The sequence below is a fragment of the Lithobates pipiens genome, unplaced genomic scaffold (genome assembly GCF_037356315.1).
Source record: "Lithobates pipiens isolate NorthernLeopardFrog02 unplaced genomic scaffold, aLitPip1_a1.2 Scaffold_24, whole genome shotgun sequence".
NCBI classification, from domain to species: Eukaryota; Metazoa; Chordata; class Amphibia; order Anura; family Ranidae; genus Lithobates; species Lithobates pipiens.
Genome location: NW_027507786.1, coordinates 4454685 through 4476973, shown reverse-complemented (window position 1 = coordinate 4476973; position 22289 = coordinate 4454685). Strand labels below are relative to the sequence as shown.

General features: G+C 49.1%; 1 protein-coding gene across 1 annotated transcript in view; it reads right to left on the bottom strand.

Moving 5' to 3' along the window:
* The window catches only part of PTPN5 (protein tyrosine phosphatase non-receptor type 5), a 165146-nt gene that overhangs the window by 78824 nt on the left and 64033 nt on the right, over nucleotides 1–22289 (bottom strand). The window lies entirely within an intron of this gene.

The following is a 22289-nucleotide window of genomic DNA, read 5'->3' as shown; positions in this document are numbered from 1 at the left end:
AGTCTGCTGTTCTGTAAGGACCGCTATCGGTCCACAATACATAGGGTTGCCGTGCACTACTGCTGACCGCTGCCCTATACTGCAGCAGTCCTTCATTGGTATAGGGACTGACGTACAGTCTGCTAATCACTAACACACAACCTGCTTGGTCCACAAAAGTTCTTATAAGGACTGGTAACTTGGTATAGGGTGCTACGGTACATAGGCCTGAGTGCGTTACAGTCTGCTGTTCTGTAAGGACCGCTATCGGTCCACAATACATAGGGTTGCCGTGCACTACTGCTGACCGCTGCCCTATACTGCAGCAGTCCTTCAGCGGTATAGGGACTGACGCACAGTCTGCTAAACACTAACACACAACCTGCTTGGTCCACAAAAGTTTTTATAAGGACTGGTAACTTGGTATAGGGTGCTACGGTACATAGGCCTGAGTGCAGTACAGTCTGCTGTTCTGTAAGGACCGCTATCGGTCCACAATACATAGGGTTGCCGTGCACTACTGCTGACCGCTGCCCTATACTGCAGCAGTCCTTCATTGGTATAGGGACTGACGTACAGTCTGCTAATCACTAACACACAACCTGCTTGGTCCACAAAAGTTCTTATAAGGACTGGTAACTTGGTATAGGGTGCTACGGTACATAGGCCTGAGTGCGTTACAGTCTGCTGTTCTGTAAGGACCGCTATCGGTCCACAATACATAGGGTTGCCGTGCACTACTGCTGACCGCTGCCCTATACTGCAGCAGTCCTTCATTGGTATAGGGACTGACGTACAGTCTGCTAATCACTAACACACAACCTGCTTGTTCCACAAAAGTTCTTATAAGGACTGGTAACTTGGTATAGGGTGCTACGGTACATAGGCCTGAGTGCGTTACAGTCTGCTGTTCTGTAAGGACCGCTATCGGTCCACAATACATAGGGTTGCCGTGCACTACTGCTGACCGCTGCCCTATACTGCAGCAGTCCTTCAGCGGTATAGGGACTGACGCACAGTCTGCTAAACACTAACACACAACCTGCTTGGTCCACAAAAGTTTTTATAAGGACTGGTAACTTGGTATAGGGTGCTACGGTACATAGGCCTGAGTGCGTTACAGTCTGCTGTTCTGTAAGGACCGCTATCGGTCCACAATACATAGGGTTGCCGTGCACTACTGCTGACCGCTGCCCTATACTGCAGCAGTCCTTCATTGGTATAGGGACTGACGTACAGTCTGCTAATCACTAACACACAACCTGCTTGGTCCACAAAAGTTCTTATAAGGACTGGTAACTTGGTATAGGGTGCTACGGTACATAGGCCTGAGTGCGTTACAGTCTGCTGTTCTGTAAGGACCGCTATCGGTCCACAATACATAGGGTTGCCGTGCACTACTGCTGACCGCTGCCCTATACTGCAGCAGTCCTTCAGCGGTATAGGGACTGACGCACAGTCTGCTAAACACTAACACACAACCTGCTTGGTCCACAAAAGTTCTTATAAGGACTGGTAACTTGGTATAGGGTGCTACGGTACATAGGCCTGAGTGCAGTACAGTCTGCTGTTCTGTAAGGACCGCTATCGGTCCACAATACATAGGGTTGCCGTGCACTACTGCTGACCGCTGCCCTATACTGCAGCAGTCCTTCATTGGTATAGGGACTGACGTACAGTCTGCTAATCACTAACACACAACCTGCTTGGTCCACAAAAGTTCTTATAAGGACTGGTAACTTGGTATAGGGTGCTACGGTACATAGGCCTGAGTGCGTTACAGTCTGCTGTTCTGTAAGGACCGCTATCGGTCCACAATACATAGGGTTGCCGTGCACTACTGCTGACCGCTGCCCTATACTGCAGCAGTCCTTCATTGGTATAGGGACTGACGTACAGTCTGCTAATCACTAACACACAACCTGCTTGTTCCACAAAAGTTCTTATAAGGACTGGTAACTTGGTATAGGGTGCTACGGTACATAGGCCTGAGTGCGTTACAGTCTGCTGTTCTGTAAGGACCGCTATCGGTCCACAATACATAGGGTTGCCGTGCACTACTGCTGACCGCTGCCCTATACTGCAGCAGTCCTTCATTGGTATAGGGACTGACGTACAGTCTGCTAATCACTAACACACAACCTGCTTGTTCCACAAAAGTTCTTATAAGGACTGGTAACTTGGTATAGGGTGCTACGGTACATAGGCTTGAGTGCGGTACAGTCTGCTGTTCTGTAAGGACCGCTATCGGTCCACAATAGATAGGGTTGACGTGCACCACTGCTGACCGCTGCCCTATACTGCAGCAGTCCTTCAGCGGTATAGGGACTGACGTACAGTCTGCTAAACACTAATACACAACCTGCTTGGTCCACAAAAGTTCTTATAAGGACTGGTAACTTGGTATAGGGTGCTACGGTACATAGGCTTGAGTGCGGTACAGTCTGCTGTTCTGTAAGGACCGCTATCGGTCCACAATAGATAGGGTTGACGTGCACCACTGCTGACCGCTGCCCTATACTGCAGCAGTCCTTCAGCGGTATAGGGACTGACGCACAGTCTGCTAAACACTAACACACAACCTGCTTGGTCCACAAAAGTTTTTATAAGGACTGGTAACTTGGTATAGGGTGCTACGGTACATAGGCCTGAGTGCGTTACAGTCTGCTGTTCTGTAAGGACCGCTATCGGTCCACAATACATAGGGTTGCCGTGCACTACTGCTGACCGCTGCCCTATACTGCAGCAGTCCTTCATTGGTATAGGGACTGACGTACAGTCTGCTAATCACTAACACACAACCTGCTTGGTCCACAAAAGTTCTTATAAGGACTGGTAACTTGGTATAGGGTGCTACGGTACATAGGCCTGAGTGCGTTACAGTCTGCTGTTCTGTAAGGACCGCTATCGGTCCACAATACATAGGGTTGCCGTGCACTACTGCTGACCGCTGCCCTATACTGCAGCAGTCCTTCAGCGGTATAGGGACTGACGCACAGTCTGCTAAACACTAACACACAACCTGCTTGGTCCACAAAAGTTTTTATAAGGACTGGTAACTTGGTATAGGGTGCTACGGTACATAGGCCTGAGTGCAGTACAGTCTGCTGTTCTGTAAGGACCGCTATCGGTCCACAATACATAGGGTTGCCGTGCACTACTGCTGACCGCTGCCCTATACTGCAGCAGTCCTTCATTGGTATAGGGACTGACGTACAGTCTGCTAATCACTAACACACAACCTGCTTGTTCCACAAAAGTTCTTATAAGGACTGGTAACTTGGTATAGGGTGCTACGGTACATAGGCTTGAGTGCGGTACAGTCTGCTGTTCTGTAAGGACCGCTATCGGTCCACAATAGATAGGGTTGACGTGCACCACTGCTGACCGCTGCCCTATACTGCAGCAGTCCTTCAGCGGTATAGGGACTGACGTACAGTCTGCTAAACACTAATACACAACCTGCTTGGTCCACAAAAGTTCTTATAAGGACTGGTAACTTGGTATAGGGTGCTACGGTACATAGGCTTGAGTGCGGTACAGTCTGCTGTTCTGTAAGGACCGCTATCGGTCCACAATAGATAGGGTTGACGTGCACCACTGCTGACCGCTGCCCTATACTGCAGCAGTCCTTCAGCGGTATAGGGACTGACGCACAGTCTGCTAAACACTAACACACAACCTGCTTGGTCCACAAAAGTTTTTATAAGGACTGGTAACTTGGTATAGGGTGCTACGGTACATAGGCCTGAGTGCGTTACAGTCTGCTGTTCTGTAAGGACCGCTATCGGTCCACAATACATAGGGTTGCCGTGCACTACTGCTGACCGCTGCCCTATACTGCAGCAGTCCTTCATTGGTATAGGGACTGACGTACAGTCTGCTAATCACTAACACACAACCTGCTTGGTCCACAAAAGTTCTTATAAGGACTGGTAACTTGGTATAGGGTGCTACGGTACATAGGCCTGAGTGCGTTACAGTCTGCTGTTCTGTAAGGACCGCTATCGGTCCACAATACATAGGGTTGCCGTGCACTACTGCTGACCGCTGCCCTATACTGCAGCAGTCCTTCAGCGGTATAGGGACTGACGCACAGTCTGCTAAACACTAACACACAACCTGCTTGGTCCACAAAAGTTCTTATAAGGACTGGTAACTTGGTATAGGGTGCTACGGTACATAGGCTTGAGTGCGGTACAGTCTGCTGTTCTGTAAGGACCGCTATCGGTCCACAATAGATAGGGTTGACGTGCACCACTGCTGACCGCTGCCCTATACTGCAGCAGTCCTTCAGCGGTATAGGGACTGACGTACAGTCTGCTAAACACTAATACACAACCTGCTTGGTCCACAAAAGTTCTTATAAGGACTGGTAACTTGGTATAGGGTGCTACGGTACATAGGCTTGAGTGCGGTACAGTCTGCTGTTCTGTAAGGACCGCTATCGGTCCACAATAGATAGGGTTGACGTGCACCACTGCTGACCGCTGCCCTATACTGCAGCAGTCCTTCAGCGGTATAGGGACTGACGCACAGTCTGCTAAACACTAACACACAACCTGCTTGGTCCACAAAAGTTTTTATAAGGACTGGTAACTTGGTATAGGGTGCTACGGTACATAGGCCTGAGTGCGTTACAGTCTGCTGTTCTGTAAGGACCGCTATCGGTCCACAATACATAGGGTTGCCGTGCACTACTGCTGACCGCTGCCCTATACTGCAGCAGTCCTTCATTGGTATAGGGACTGACGTACAGTCTGCTAATCACTAACACACAACCTGCTTGGTCCACAAAAGTTCTTATAAGGACTGGTAACTTGGTATAGGGTGCTACGGTACATAGGCCTGAGTGCGTTACAGTCTGCTGTTCTGTAAGGACCGCTATCGGTCCACAATACATAGGGTTGCCGTGCACTACTGCTGACCGCTGCCCTATACTGCAGCAGTCCTTCAGCGGTATAGGGACTGACGCACAGTCTGCTAAACACTAACACACAACCTGCTTGGTCCACAAAAGTTCTTATAAGGACTGGTAACTTGGTATAGGGTGCTACGGTACATAGGCTTGAGTGCGGTACAGTCTGCTGTTCTGTAAGGACCGCTATCGGTCCACAATAGATAGGGTTGACGTGCACCACTGCTGACCGCTGCCCTATACTGCAGCAGTCCTTCAGCGGTATAGGGACTGACGTACAGTCTGCTAAACACTAATACACAACCTGCTTGGTCCACAAAAGTTCTTATAAGGACTGGTAACTTGGTATAGGGTGCTACGGTACATAGGCTTGAGTGCGGTACAGTCTGCTGTTCTGTAAGGACCGCTATAGGTCCACAATAGATAGGGTTGACGTGCACCACTGCTGACCGCTCACCTATACTGCAGCAGTCCTTCAGCGGTATAGGGACTAAGAGTTTTGTCACAGGGTCATTTAAAAAATGACATGCAGAGGAAGAGGCAGGCCCTTCCGCAGGGGTGGTAGGGGTAGGGCAGGAGCAACAGGCTTGAGCCAAAGTGGGAAGTTGCAGAAGGTGCGTTCAATTACTTTAAAGGATGCACCAGACTTGGTTGAGTGGCTCGCTCAGCCTTACTCTTCTGCACCCTCCTCATCCTCTCGATCTGCACCCTCTTCTTCACTCTCTGCTATGTGCACCCCCAAAGACACTACCACCAACAACACGACCACCACCACCACCACCACATACCTTCCGCTTGAGTCACTGGAATTATTTTCCGATCCATATCAAGAGGACATTTCTGATGCGCAGCCACTCTTGGTATTGGATCAGGAAGAGGAGGTAGCAACAAGCGCTACTCAGCAGTCTGACGCCAGTACCCAGATCAGCCCAAGGAGGAGGTTGGTCCCCGGTGTTGCTGCCTACTCTACTTATAGCGGTGGGGAAGGTGACGTTGATGATGACGTGTCTAGTGATGTCACGTGGGTGCCCACAAGAGAGGAAGAGGAGGGGAGTTCAGAGGGAGATATGGACCAGCAGATAGGGAGGAGAAGCAGCAATGACTTACATTGCACAGCAGGGACAAAGCAGACTGCAAATGTATCAGGAGCGAGTCATCGACCATGTACGGTCACATCTGGCGCTCCCAGGACACCGGCACATGGCTCCGCAGTGTGGGCTTTTTTTAACGTGTCCGCTGCTGACAATAGCGTTGCCATCTGCAATCTTTGCAGTCAACGCGTTAGTCGCGGTAAGCCCAATACTCACCTAGGGACGACCGCCTTAAGAAGGCACATGAGCAGCCATCACCGAGCCCAGTGGGAGCAACGGAACACACAAAGCCACACTGCAGGCTCTCACCGTCCAGCCTCGTCTTCTACTTCTCCTTCTCCTCTCTCCTCACAATTGTCCTCCACTCCACCTTCCATCACGCCAAGCTCACATTTTTCTGCAAAAAGGCAGGCTTCCGTGGGCCTAATGTTTGAGCGTAAAAAAATGATGACGCCGGATAACCCTCTTGCCCAACGGTTGGCGGCTGGCTTGTCAGAACTCATAGCCCGCCAACTACTGCCATATAAACTGGTGGACTCGGAGGCCTTTCGCAAATTTGTGGCCATTGGAACACCACAATGGAAGGTCCCAGGAAGGAAGTATTTCTCAGAGAAGGGCATCCCAGAGCTATATGGCCATGTTCAGCGGCAAGTGAATGTATCTCTGGCACACAGTGTCGGTGCCAAGATACATCTGACCACAGACACGTGGTCTAGCAAACACGGGCAGGGAAGGTATATCAGTTTTACTGCCCACTGGGTGAACCTTCTGACGGCCGTCAAGCATGTAACCCGTGGCACCCGTGTAGATTTGGTTTTACCGCCACGGATTGCATGCAGGCCTGACTCTTCTTCTCCTCCTCCTACTCCATCCTCCTCCCTCTCCTCCTCAGCTGCCTCCTCCTTTTCCGCTGCTAGCGTCTCTTCCACTGCACCGCCCAAGCTCCCCAGAACCTATTCCACATGCCAGGTGAGACGTTGCCATGCCGTGCTGCGTCTGTTGTGCCTGGAAGCAAAGAGCCACACTGGCCCGGCACTCCTTTCAGCTTTGCGTTCACAGGCAGATGAGTGGCTAACACCGCTCAATTTGACAGTTGGTAAAGTGGTGTGTGACAACGGTGCCAATCTGCTTAGCGCATTGAAACAGGGCAAAATCACGCACGTGCCGTGCATGGCACACGTCTTAAACTTGGTCGTGCAGCGATTCCTTGTCAAATACCCTGGGGTCCAGGACATCTTGCGGCAGGCAAGGAAAATCTCGGCCCATTTCAGAAGATCTTACACGGCCATGGCTCGCCTTGCTGACATTCAGCGGCGACACCATCTGCCGGTCAGACGTCTTATTTGCGATTGCCCGACGCGATGGAACTCAACCTTCTATATGCTTGATAGGCTGCTCCAGCAGAAACGTGCAGTTAACGTCTACCTGTATGAACTCTGCGAAAGAAACGGTTCTGGGGAGCTGGGTTTTTTTTCACCGCGCCAGTGGCTGCTCATGCGCGACACATGCAGACTTCTGCGGCCATTTGAGGAGATCACCAAACTGGTCAGTCGCAGCCATGGCGCCATCAGTGACATGGTACCTTATGCCTTCTTTCTGGAGCGTGCATTGCGTCGTGTCATTGATCAGGCTGTGGAGGAGCAGGAGCGGGAAGATGAGGAAGTCGCAATGCTGGATGAATTCCCAGGGGGGGCTACTCTATCTGAGACAAGTCAACAACAGGAGTCTGATGAGGAGTCAGAGGAGGATGGTGCCGGGGCGGATGAGCAGGAGCAAGAAGAGCATGCTTTAAACCTTTCTGGGATCCCTGTTGTGCGAGGATGGGGAGAGGAGAATGAAGAGGACGACATTATCCTGGATGATGAGCAGGAGCCAGGCCACCACACCGCTTCCACTTTAGTGCAAATGGGGGCCTTCATGCTCCAGTGTTTTAATAGGGACCCCCGTATAAAAAGCATGAGGGTCAAGGACCAGTACTGGGTGGCAACGTACTTAGACCCCCGGTACAAACACAAAATGGCGGAAATGTTACCGCCGTCGCAGAGGGCTGTCAGAATGCAGCACTTCCAGGCCTTGCTTCGAGAAATGCTGCATTCTGCTTTTGCGTGCGCTGGCAGAGGAGCAATTCCCACTCCCAGAGAAGGATTTGCGGGTACCAATCCAACAGCGCCTGCAAGAAGAGGCCGGTTTGAAGATGTGTTGGTGACTTCGGATATGAGGTCATTCTTTCAGCCGACCCATCGACAGGTGTCATCCGGATCCAGCATCAGGGAACGCCTAGACCGTCAGGTGTCCGACTACATTGGGTTAACGGCCGATGTGGACGCTCTGAGGAGTGATGAACCCCTAGACTACTGGGTGGGCAGGCTTGACCTCTGGCCAGAGCTTGCCCAATTTGCAATCGAACTGTTGGCTTGCCCCTCATCCAGTGTCCTGTCCGAAAGGACGTTCAGCGCAGCAGGGGGGATTGTGACCGATAAGCGTACTCGCCTAGCTCACCACAGTGTTAACTACCTCACATTTCTAAAAATGAATGAGGCATGGATCTCGGAGGAATTCAACACATGTGATCAGTAGACCATGTATATGTCTATAAACAATTTTTGGAATCAAGCACACAGACCTTCTTAATTCATTTGGCTCACTTCCCTGACCCAAAAAAGCACACCGTACTATATGCCCCTACCCTCCTCTTTGAAGAGGTTGAGCGGTGTCATATTTCTACTGGGGCTGCTTATTATGAGGGGTTCCCACCATCCCTGTGCTGTGCTGACTTCCTCCTGGGTGTTCTTATTATGAGGGGCTCCCACCATCCCTGTGCTGTGCTGACTTCCTCCTGGGGGTTCTTATTATGAGGGGATCACACCATCCCTGTGCTGTGCTGACTTCCTCCTGGGGCTGCTTACGGTGCTGCTGTCAGCGCTGTATGTCACGGAGCTGCTGTCAGCGCTGTATGTCACGGAGCTGCTGTCAGCGCTGTATGTCACGGAGCTGCTGTCAGCGCTGTATGTCACGGAGCTGCTGTCAGCGCTGTATGTCACGGAGCTGCTGTCAGCGCTGTATGTCACGGAGCTGCTGTCAGCGCTGTATGTCACGGAGCTGCTGTCAGCGCTGTATGTCACGGAGCTGCTGTCAGCGCTGTATGTCACGGAGCTGCTGTCAGCGCTGTATGTCACGGTGCTGCTGTCAGCGCTGTATGTCACGGAGCTGCTGTCAGCGCTGTATGTCACGGAGCTGCTGTCAGTGCTGTATGTCACGGAGCTGCTGTCAGCGCTGTATGTCACGGAGCTGCTGTCAGCGCTGTATGTCACGGAGCTGCTGTCAGCGCTGTATGTCACGGTGCTGCTGTCAGCGCTGTATGTCACGGAGCTGCTGTCAGCGCTGTATGTCACGGAGCTGCTGTCAGCGCTGTATGTCACGGAGCTGCTGTCAGCGCTGTATGTCACGGAGCTGCTGTCAGCGCTGTATGTCACGGAGCTGCTGTCAGCGCTGTATGTCACGGTGCTGATGTCAGTGCTCTGTATTACGGTGCTGCTGTCAGTGCTCTGTATCTCCTGCACCCTCTTGTTTGCCTACCCTGGTCCCTGACCTTCCCTCTCCTCCATTGCCTTCATTAGCTCCATAGTCCTGAATTGTCAGAACAATTTCCCAAATAAAAAAAAAATGCTTGTAGTTATCGATCCCAAATTCACCTCATACATGTATTATGCTATTGTCCAGGTGGTGGGACTACGTGCTACCCCCTAATAATTACCCCGTGGCCGCAAATTCGACCTAAAGGTTTGCGAAATTCGCCTCCCATTGAAGTCAATGGAGCCCGCGGCGAACGGTCGTTTTCGCGAACGTTTGTGTCCGTTCGCGTTTCGCGTTCGCGAAACGTCCCGTCGGAAGTTCGTCCATCACTATTTAGGGGTAATAACACCAGAGATTGTTGGAAAATCCCAGGAAGGAGGGTTCTAGAGAGAAGGAAGTGTAGGGAGGAGCAAAGTGGATGGTGAATGAAGTCCTAGAAGCATGTGTGTGACAAGGAGGCTAGAGGGGAGGAGGTCTTGAGAGGAGCAAAGTGGAGGGTGGATGGTGGAGGCTCTGGAGAAGTCCTGGAGGCAAGCATGAGAGGAGCTGACAAAATAGCTAGTGAGCAGGAGGTCTTGGGAGGAGCAAAGTGGAGGGTGGATGGTGGAGGCTCTGGAGAAGTCCTGGAGGCAAGCATGGGAGGAGCTGACAAAATAGCTAGTGAGCAGGAGGTCTTGGGAGGAGCAAAGTGGAGGCTCTGGAGAAGTCCTGGAGGCAAGCATGGGAGGAGCTGACAAAATAGCTAGTGAGCAGGAGGTCTTGGGAGGAGCAAAGTGGAGGCTCTGGAGAAGTCCTGGAGGCAAGCATGGGAGGAGCTGACAAAATAGCTAGTGAGCAGGAGGTCTTGGGAGGAGCAAAGTGGAGGCTCTGGAGAAGTCCTGGAGGCAAGCATGGGAGGAGCTGACAAAATAGCTAGTGAGCAGGAGGTCTTGGGAGGAGCAAAGTGGAGGGTGGATGGTGGAGGCTCTGGAGAAGTCCTGGAGGCAAGCATGAGAGGAGCTGACAAAATAGCTAGTGAGCAGGAGGTCTTGGGAGGAGCAAAGTGGAGGCTCTGGAGAAGTCCTGGAGGCAAGCATGGGAGGAGCTGACAAAATAGCTAGTGAGCAGGAGGTCTTGGGAGGAGCAAAGTGGAGGGTGGATGGTGGAGGCTCTGGAGAAGTCCTGGAGGCAAGCATGGGAGGAGCTGACAAAATAGCTAGTGAGCAGGAGGTCTTGGGAGGAGCAAAGCAGAAGGTGGAATAAAAAGGTTCTAGAAAGGTCATGGAGGTAAGAATGTAACAAGGGGGCTAGAGAAAAGTAAGGTCTTGAGAGGAGCAAAGTGGATGGTGGATGGAAGAGACTCTGGAGAAATCCTGGAGGTGAGTATAGGTGGAGGTGATGGAAGGGGCTCCAAAGCAGATTGTCTTGGGAGGAGGGAAGTGGAAGGTGGATGGAAAAGGCTTTGGTGAAGTCCTGGAAGCAATTGTGTGACAAGGGGGCTAAAGGGCAGGAGGCCTTGAGAGGAGCAAAATGGACTGTGGAGGCTCTGGAGAAGTCCTGGAGGCAAGTGTGGGAGAAGCTGATGAAAGAGCTAGAGAGCAGAAGGTCTTGGGAAGAACAAAGCAGAAGGTGTAATAGAAAGATTCCAGATAAGTCCTGGAGGCGAGCATGTAACAAGGGGGCTAGAGAGAAGGAGGTCTTGAGATATGCAAAGTGGAGGATGGATGGAAGGGGCTCTGTAGAAATCTTGGAGGCGTGCATAGAAGGAGGTGTTGTGCAAGCGTGTGACAAGGAGGCTAGAGAGAAGGAGGTCTTGAGAGGAGCAAATTGAAGGTTGCATGTGGAGGCTCTGGAAAAGTCCTGAAGGCAAGCATGGTATGAGGTGATAAGGAAGCTAGAGAGCAGAAGGTCTTGGGCGCAGAGAAGCAGAAGGTGGAATAGAGAAGTAATGGAGGTAAGCATGTAACAAGGGGGCTAGAGAAAAGTAAGGTCTTGAGAGGAGCAAAGTGGATGGTGGATGGACGAGGACTCTGGAGAAATCCTGGAGGCAAGCATAGGTGAAGGTGATGGAAGGGGCTCCAAAGCAGATTGTCTTGGGAGGAGGGAAGTGGAAGGTGGATGGGAAAAGCTTTGAAGAAAGTGTGTGACAAGGGAGCTAAGGGGCAGGAGGCCTTGAGAGGAGCAAAGTGGACGATGGAGGCTCATGAGAAGTCCTGGAGGCAAGTGTGGGAGAAGCTTATGAAAGAGCTAGAGAGCAGAAGGTCTTGGGAAAAACAAAGCAGAAGGTGTAATAGAAAGGAGGTGAGCATGTAACAAGGGGGCTGGAGAGAAGGCGGTCTTGAGAGAAGCAAGGTGTATGGAAGAGGCTCTTTAGAAATTCTGGAGGCGAGCATAGGTGGAAGAGATGAGGGAGCTTGAAAGCAGAAGGTCTTGCGAAGAGAGAAGTGGAAGGTGGATTGGAAAGGCTTTGGAGAAGTCCTGAAGGCAAGCGTGGGACAAGGTTTCTGGAGAGCAGGAGGTCTTGAAAGGTGCAAAGTGGAGGGTGGATGGCAGAGGCTCTGGAGAAGTCCTGGAGGCAAGCATGGGAGGAGGTGACAACAGAGCTAGAGAGCAGGAGAATTTGGGAGGAGTGAAGTGGAAGGTGAATGAAAAAGGCTTCAGAAAAGTCCTGGAAGTGAGTGTGTGACAAGGCGAGCATGTAACTAGGGGGCTAGAGAGGAGGAGGTCTTGGCAGGAACGAAGTGGACACTTTGGGTGATCTTTTGATGTTAGGTTGGTGATGTTGATTAGGGCAGAGTTGTGGATGGCTTTGTATGTTATTGTTGACATTCTGAATTTTAATTGACATTGTAAGAGTGCCATCCCCACTGTTGGCTGGTGGTGAAGTTTCTGTGGGGGACATCGCTGAAAAAGAGGTGATGTCACAGTGACGGCCCATCAATAGGGGGCGCTTGGTCGCCGCCCCCCCCCAAAGCTGGACACTATAAACTTGACTGAAAAGCTTCATTGAGAGGTGTTTTGATTGCAAACAAGGCATGGGCCATGCATCCAGTTTAGACTACCAGTTCCACTCTACATTGAATCATTCATGATTCCATTCCACCCTGTTGCACAGGATTGGTGGGTCCAGGGGACGGTAGGTGGGGTTTATCGCGGAGCTGTCACTTCTGGTTTCCTCACCACTTGGAGAGCACGGCCTATAGGAACGGACATTAAGCTCAGTTACTTAGCTAAGCAGCACCGACTGTCTTTCTCAGTGCCACCTGCAGGCCTCAACTGGACATGGAGGATTGATAATGTTGATGATTTTCCCAGACAGCCGCAGCTCCACATAGGCATACATTACCAAGCTTCACCACTTCTCTCCCCACCAGAGCAGACTTGGCCTGATCACGCGGCTGGAGGAGCAGAGAGACAGAGAGAGATAGTATGGTGATGATCCTTCCTTCTGTCCTGTAGTCAAACTGTACAGCTATATACACCCACATCTTCCTTCCTGACTGTATATGGAGCCCTTCCTCTATCATCACTGTGACTGCAGAAGTGCAGATATACATCATCTGTCCTGTTACTATGTATATAGCTGTATATCTGCAGTCAGTGATGATGGAGGAAGGTCTCCATATACAGGAAGCTTCCCACCAGCTTCCTTCCTGTATATGGAGACCTTCCTCCATTATTACTGGCTGAAGATATACATCATCTGTCCTGTATATAGCCGTATACATAGTAACAGGACAGATGATGTATATCTGCACTTCTGCAGTCACAGTGATGATGGAGGAAGGTCTCCATATACAGTCAGGAAGGAAGATGTGAGTGTATATAGCTATATAGTTTGACTATAAGACAGGAGAAAGGATCATCATCATACTATCTCTCTCAGTCTCTCTGCTCCTCCAGCTGTGAGTATACTCTATCTGTGATGCTGGGCTGTATACCCCATCAATGATGCTGGACTGTATACCCCATCAGTGATGCTGGACTGTATACCCCATCAGTGATGCTGGACTGTATACCCCATCAGTGATGCTGGACTGTATACCCCATCAGTGATGCTGGACTGTATACCCCATCTTTGATGCTGGACTGTATACCCCATCAATGATGCTGGACTGTATACCCCATCAGTGATGCTGGACTGTATACCCCATCAGTGATGCTGGACTGTATACCCCATCTTTGATGCTGGACTGTATACCCCATCAGTGATGCTGGACTGTATACCCCATCAGTGATGCTGGACTGTATACCCCATCAGTGATGCTGGACTGTATACCCCATCAGTGATGCTGGACTGTATACCCCATCTTTGATGCTGGACTGTATACCCCATCCGTGATGCTGGACTGTATACCCCATCAGTGATGCTGCACTGTGTACCCCATCAGTGATGCTGGACTGTATACTCTATCTTTGATGCTGGACTGTATACCCTATCTTTGATGCTGGACTGTATACCCTATCTTTGATGCTGGACTGTATACCCCATCTTTGATGCTGGACTGTATACCCCATCTTTGATGCTGGACTGTATACCCCATCTTTGATGCTGGACTATATACTCCTGACACTATGGGTGGAATACAGGAAACAGAGTGGGTGGATTTTATAAGGGCTGGGACTTATGGGAAGTGGAAAGTGTCAAAAAAGAAAGATGGGGTCTGGCACCCCCCCATCCTAAAACTTCACCAGCTGCCACTGTGTGGCGATTACTGCGATCTATGTATAGCTGAACGAAAAATGAAAAAAAATATATATAACTGGAGATCTTCAGTTAAAATTTTTAATAAAGCATGTTTTAAAAGAAAAAAAAAAGAAAAAAACCCCAACACATTAATGTGTTATAGGCGGTGTTCAGTACGGTCCAGCCTCTGTGGTCTAAAAAGCCAACATTATATGCAGAAGGTGACAGTCACTAACAATAGCAAGCTGGAGGCATGAATGGGAGGATTAAAATAAATGTTCTTTTCCTCCGTTCAGGATGATGCTCACATAGCGGTTGACTATTCACAGTGTACACACAGGAAGGCAGGAGATGCTTCTCTCCCTGTCTCTCCCTTCTCCTCTGCACGGTGACTCATAGGAATATATTTGAATTCTGGACATGTGCGCAGTCTGCGTGGGGAAGATGGAGTGTGGGCTGGAGAATTGTGTGTAACTGCATCCAACCACGGAAAGATACGCCGCTCCTAATAATGTATGCATCCTTTTTTTTTCTCCCCGTACAGCAGGACCGGATCTGCATCACTGGAGTCTGGAGGTTCAGAAATGTTGGCACCATATGCCCCCACACACACACACACCACCCATCCTCCATCTAAAAGCTGCTTACGCAGAAGCCATTCCTTCTAACTTTCCGAGATGGAAAAGAGAAACACTTCTGATTAATGCTGTCATTATAGTAGACGCATGGTTCCAAATCTCCTATTACCATGTCCTTGTACATTATGAACTCTCTTTATGGTTCCTTCAAACATGTGGCTAGGGGGGCAATAAAACCAGGCGGTTGATCTGCAGTTTTACCATCTTACAGCCACCCGCCTGAACCAGGCTATGCATCCACTCAGGGCTGTACATGTGCTGCAGCTGCAGCAAAAATTAAACAACATGTTACCACCAGTGCCAGGACAAGCTCATCTATAGCCCAGGACGAGCATGCCAAACTGCACCCCCCCCCCCATAATGTATGAGCATTATATGTCAGCAATTCCCCCCAAAATAAAATGGAGAACTAATCTGTATGCTTACCCCATAAGCATAACCCCCCCTCTTCCCAGGACAAATCCACCCTCCTGCAGAAATCCTCCCTCCCAGCACAAATCTTTGCCATCCCATCCCTTCTCTCAGCCCAAATCCTCTCTCTCTCTCTCCCTCTCTCTCTCTGCAAATCCCCCTGCGCAAATCAACCCTCCCAATAAATCACTCTTTCTAGCACAAATCCTCAACCCCTCAAATTTCCCCTCTCAGTGCTCACCCCCCCCCCCCCCCCATGCAAATTCAGGGTTCTGCATGCTACATGTGACCTATTTAAGTGAATGGAGCCAGGCCGCAACCCGTCTGCAGCTGCATGCAATGCAAGTGAATGCAGTGCAGTGGTGCAGACCACTCACTCGGCATTGCCACTATTCCTCATAGGAATTTTTTACTAAAACTTGGGCACACAGAATCTGGTGCAGCTGTGCATAGTAACCAATCTGCTTTTAACTTCAGCTTGTCAATTAAGCTTTCACAATAAAAATGCAGAGCTGCACCAAATTCTGTGTGCACCGGTTTTTACAAAATCTCGCCCCTGGGGTTCAGAAGAATGGTACACCAAAGCATGGGATCCAAGAACAATAGTACACTAGCACATCGGGTCCCAAACCAATTCTACACAAACACCTGGGGTCCCAGAACAACGGTATGCCAAAGCAAGAACTCCCAGAAAAATGGGATGCCAAAACTTGGACTCCCAGAACAATGTGACACCGATACCTGGGCTTCCATAACAATGGTGCACCAACACTTGGCCTCCTACAACAATAGTACATCAACACTTACAGTAGGCTCCCAGAACAAGGATACATCAACACTTGGGCTCCCAGAACAATGATACACTAAGGCCGCGTACACACGCGGGGACTGTTCGCCCAACTTTGTCCGCTGAACAGTGTTTCGGCGGACAGTCCGCCAGTGTGTGGGCTTTCAGCGGACAGTTTCAGCGAACAGTTTGCTGAGCAAGGTTTTTCGGAATTTCTGAAAAACTGTCCGCTGAAACTTGGTTTCAGCGAACAGTCCCCTCGTGTGTAGGCTTGTTCGTCAAACTAAGTTCCGCGCATGCTCAGAAAGGATTTACACGCCGAAAGTTGTAATGCAATGTATAGGACGTCGTATTTTGCGTCCCGTCGTACGTGCCGTTCACGTCATCGCGCACGGTTTCAGCAAACTGTTCGTACGTCGTGTGTGGCCATGTCCGTCCATGCTAATTTTGAGCGGACTGTTTGCCAAAACTGTTTGACGGACAAAGTTGGGCGAACAGTCCCCGCGTGTGTACGCGGCCTAACACTTGGGCTCCCAGGCCAATGGTGCACCAGCACTTGGGCTCCCAAAACAATTATACACAAACATTTGGGCTCCCAGGACAATGGTACACCAACACTTGGGCTCCCAGCACAATGGTACACCAACACTTGGGCTCTGAGAACAATGATAAACCAACACCTGAGCTCTGAGAACAACGATACACCAACACTTAGGTTCCCAGAACAACGATACACCAACACTTGGGTTCCCAGAACAACGATACACCAACACTTGGGTTCTTCCCAGAACAACGATACACCAACACTTGGGCTCCCAGGACAATGGTACACCAGTACTTGGGCTCCCAGAACAATGGTACACCAACACTGAGTCCTAGAACAATGCTACACAAATATTTTTGGTCTCAGAACAATTATATGCCAATATTTGGGTTCCCAGAATAATGGGACACCAACACTTGGGCTCCCAGAGCAATAGTACACTGACACTTGGATTCCCGGAACAATGATACACCAACACTTGAGCAATGATATAACAATTGGGTTCCCATAACAATGGTACACCAACACTTGAGCAATGATATAACAATTGGGTTCCCATAACAATGGTACACCAACACTTGAGCTCCCAGAAAAATGATAGACTGCAATTGGGTTCCCAGAACAATCGTACACCATGTCCCCCGGATGTGTGTTTACCCCTCTTCTCCATCTGAGGTCACCTGTGGTAACGTTGAATAACTTTTATCTGTCCATTACATCATTGTTTTTATACCTGTTTCCCAGCTGATTTTTAGATTTTAATTTTAGACTTCGCATCAGCTCATCATATCTATGATGGAATAAACATTGTTGGATCATCATTCCATGGTTACACGTGCCTGTTTTATGACTACTACACTTTTGGATCTTACTCATAGAGCGCCGCTTATAGTTCTTTTTGTTTGTTACACGTTATTCCAGTGTTGTGGCAGCTGCACTGAGTTTGATCATTATCAATCACGGATTGTTTACGTCACAGCTACATCCAATCATACATGACCCTACAGTCCTTTTGCAGCGCTTCAGGATATTGTTCGTTTCTCTCTAGTTCTGTAGTTACGTAATTCGTGTGGGGATCAGGTAAGTGTTCGGCACACAGCTCCCCGCATGTATCCGATGTGTAATGCTGCAGTCACCTGCTTAATTAGGCACAATTAGTCATGCTGGTGGTGAAACTATGAATCACTCCATCGCTGCTACACATTCCCATCGCATTCCGTATTCAATGTTCCCAGAACCAACATTTGAACTGCAACCTCACCGTTGATCCCGGGAAGTATTTAATACATGATAGACACTGCCCATATACTAGAGTTGCCACCTCATCCCTTTAAACCCAAACACATATTAATTACACAGGTTCTGTGGCTGATTGAGGTGGTAATTAAACTCACTTGGTGCCTTACCTGCACTAAATTAGTTTTAGAACCTATGTGCCGTATATACTCGAGTATAGGCCGACCCGAATATAAGCCGAGGCACCTAATTTTACCACAAGAAATTGGGAAAACGTGTCGACTCGAGTATAAGCCTAGGGTGGGAAATGCAGCAGCTACTGGGTATCCAATGCCCATCTGCAGCCTTACTGTGCCCATCTGCAGCCTCACTGTGCCCACCTGTATCATCAGTGCCCATCTCTGCAGCCTCATTGTGCCCATCTGCAGCCTAATAACAGTGGCGTTTTTTTCCAGACAGGACATCACGTTGCTCTCCTGGCAATTATTAGTGTTAAAGACACTCCCAGTAAAGGATCCATATGGACTAGGACACTCCCTGGGATCCGGGGCAATTCTACCCCTAAAATACCCCTTTGGAGACAGTGGACATGGAATTTGGAGTATTTGTCTCCGACTTTATTGTGTACGGACGAATGTGCCACCTCCCACGCCGGTCATTTGGGACTCGTTATTGCGCTATTGCGGTCTGGATATTTTCTTATTGACTGATACTTTTACCTCCTATTAAGGAGTGGTTCGACCAGGAGTTATCACCATATCATACTTTCTGTTACTCTTTACCCCTAAAACTTGGATGGTTTTTCCGGTGGAATTCCGCTCAAGCTTGGCTTGCATACACACTGTCACACAAAAGTTCTCTGAACTCTGACGTACAACACTACGACAAGCCACTACGACAAGCCAAGAAAATGAAGTTCAATACTTCCGCGCACGTTTCAAATTGTTTCCGATCATGCGTAGGAATTTTGTGTGTCAGAGAACTTTTTCCGACCAAAAAATAGAGAACCTGCTCTCAATCTTTTGCTGGCGGGAATTCTGCCAGCAAAAGTCAGATGGAGCATACACACGGTCGGAATTTCCGACCAAAAGCTTACATCCGACTTTTGCTGGCAGAATTTCTGATCGTGTATACAGGGCTTTATTGCGCCCATGTGCAGCCTCTTTGTGCCCATCTGCAGCCTCACTGTGCCCATCTGCAGCCGAGAAGGACTGGGCTTTGTTACAATGGACGGAACAGACTGCATGACACAGCGGGAGACACCCACTGTTTTAGTTATCAAAGGTATGGCTGCAGATGGGCACAATGAGGCTGCACTTGAGACCCTCACTCGAGTATAAGCCGGGGGGGGGGGGGGGGGTTAGCCTAAAAAATGTGCTGAAAAACTCGGCTTATACTCGAGTAGTTACGGTAATTCATATGTGTTCGGGTTTAAAGGGATGAGGTGGAAACCCTATCATATATTCAGACACTCCATTTACATATACTGTATGCTATATTTCTAATTTATTAGTACAAGTGTATAATAGTGCACTAATGAAAAAAGTAGCAATTCCAGCAACATTGATTTAATGTTTTTTTTTGCTAATTTGCCTGCAGAGCATTGCACCCATTGTGTATGTTTCACAAGCTAAAGGTCGGTTTTCTGATAAAAGCAATTTAGTGGATATACGGCTTCCCGAACGCTTTTATCAACCCCAGAATTGTGCCGCCCCACCATGCTTCCCGGGCTCCACTGTCCCACCTGCAGGCCTGGGACCTACATGGTAGGGGTCACAGATGGAGAGGGAGGAGACCAGTGAACATCTATTCTCTGATCTCCCTTAGCTGCAAAAGAAGCGACATGTATAACAGTTGTCAGGTGTCAGCGGCCAGAGAAGAAGCTAATGGAGGCAGGTCTGTGCTGCAATAGCTTCAATGAAGAACAGAGAAGACATAAGGGGTCCAAAACAGGGGTCTCCAAACTTTCTGAATATAGGGTCAGTTTACTTTTTTTCCCACTTTGAGGAGGTCGGACTGTAGCCAGTGAGAGCAAAGAATGCTGTGGCATCAATGGGAGAGCAGAATGCCCCATCACTGATATTAGTGGGAGGAATAGGGCCCCATTGTTGGTGTCAGTGGGAAGAATAGGGCCCTGCAGTTGGTGTCAGTGGGAGGAGGAATAGTGCCCTATTGTTGGTATCAGTGGCAAGAATTATGGCCCATTGCTGGTGTAGAAGGAATAGTGCTTTGTATCTGTGTTAGGACAAGGGCATGTTAAAGGAATGCAAAGGGCCACATCCGGCCCAACGGACACAATTTGGAGACCAATGATCTAAAAGACCTCTAATTTCTTAACAAAAAGAACTGTCACAAAGACATATCATATAGGGGGAATTTTGTCTAATGTCTAATATCTGTCTATAATATATTTATTTTTACCTCACCCTATAGGAATTTTAATATATGGTCATGAAATATACTTTTAGATCACCCACTTGCCTACCGGGCACTTTCACCCCGTTCCTGCCCAGGCCAATTTTCAGCTTTCAGCGCTGTCACACTTTGAATGACAACTGCGCGGCCATGCTACACTGTACCCAAACAAAATTATTATCATTTTTTTGAGACAGACAGAGCTTTTTTTTTGGTGCTATTCAATCACCACTGGGTTTTTTATTGTTTGGTAAATAAACGAATATGGTCGAAAATGTTTAAAAAAAAAAAAAAAAAGTTTTTCTAATGCCGTGTACACAATTTGACCGTGCGTGGGCTTTATCAGACCTTTGCTGTCGAAAAATCAGAGGGACTTTACATTTAGAATACGTTTCAAATCTATCCGCGGACTCGAGTCCGTTTGAAAAATCTGTTCGTCTGTATGCTAGTTCCGACGGATGAAAACCGACGCTAGGGCAGCTATTGGCTTCTGGCTATGAACTTCCTTATTCTAGTCCGGTCGTACGTCATCACATGAAACTTTGGTGTTTGATTGTGTGTGGCCAAGTCCGTTAGTTCGGAAAGTCAGTCGGGAAGACCGTTGGACCTAGTCTGCCGGAAAGTCCGGTCGCGTGTACACACCATTAGCTTCTGTTATGCAGCAGCACTGATGAGCACTGAGAGATGGCAGTGATGGGCACTAATACAGTGGTGTGAAAAAGTGTTTGCCCCCTTCCTCATTTCCTGTTCCTTTGCATGTTTGTCACACTTAAGTGTTTCGGAACATCAAACCAATTTAAACAATAGTCAAGGACAACACAAGTAAACACAAAATGCAATTTGTAAATGAAGGTGTTTATTATTAAAGGTGAAAAAAAATCCAAACCATCATGGCCCTGTGTGAAAAAGTGATTGCCCCCCTTGTTAAAACATACTATAACTGTGGTTGTCCACACCTGAGTTCAATTTCTCTAGCCACACCCAGGCCTGATTATTGCCACACCTGTTCACAATCAAGGCATCACTTAAATAGGAGCTGCTTGACACAGTAAGGCCGCGTACACACGCGCGGACTGTTCGCCCAACCTTGTCCGCTGAACAGTGTTTGGGCGGACAGTCCGCTCGTGTGTGGGGCTTCAGCGGACAGTTTCAGCGGACAGTTGGCCGAACAAGGTCTTACGGAAATTCCGAAAAACTGTCCGCTGAAACAAGGTTTCAGCGGACTGTTCGCTCGTGTGTAGGCTTGTTCGGCCAACTAAGTCTCGCGCATGCTCAGAAAGGATTTCCACGTCGGAAGGTTGCATTGCAGTGTATAGGACGTCGTATTTTTCGTCCCGTCGTACGTGCCGTTCACGTCATCGCGCACGGTTTCAGCAAACTGTTCGTCCGTCGTGTGTGGCCATGTCCGTCCATGCTAAGTTTGAGCGGACTGTTTGCCGAAACTGTTGGACGGACAAAGTTGGGCGAACAGTCCGCGCGTGTGTACGCGGCCTAAGGTCCACCAGAAGATCCTTAAAAGCTACACATCATGCCGAGACCCAAAGAAATTCAGGAAGAATTGAGAAAGAAAGTAATTGAGATCTATCAGTCTGGAAAGGGTTATAAAGCCATTTCCAAAGCTTTGGGAATCCAGCGAACCACAGTGAGAGCCATTATCCACAAATGGCGAAGACATGGAACAGTGGTGAACCTTCCCAGGAGTGGCCGGCCGCCCAAAATTACCCCAAGAGCGCAGCAACGACTCATCCAAGAGGTCACAAAAGACCCCACAACAACGTCCAAGGAACTGCAGGCCTCACTTGCCTCAGTTAAGGTCAGTGTTCATGCCTCCACCATCAGGAAAAGACTGGGCAAAAATGGCCTGCATGGCAGAGTTCCAAGGAGAAAACCACTGCTGAGCAAAAAGAACATCAAAGCTCGTCTCAATTTCTCCACAACACATCTTGATGATCCCCAAGACTTTTGGGACAACATTCTGTGGACCGATGAGACAAAAGTGGAACTCTTTGGAAGGTGTGTGTCCAAGTATAT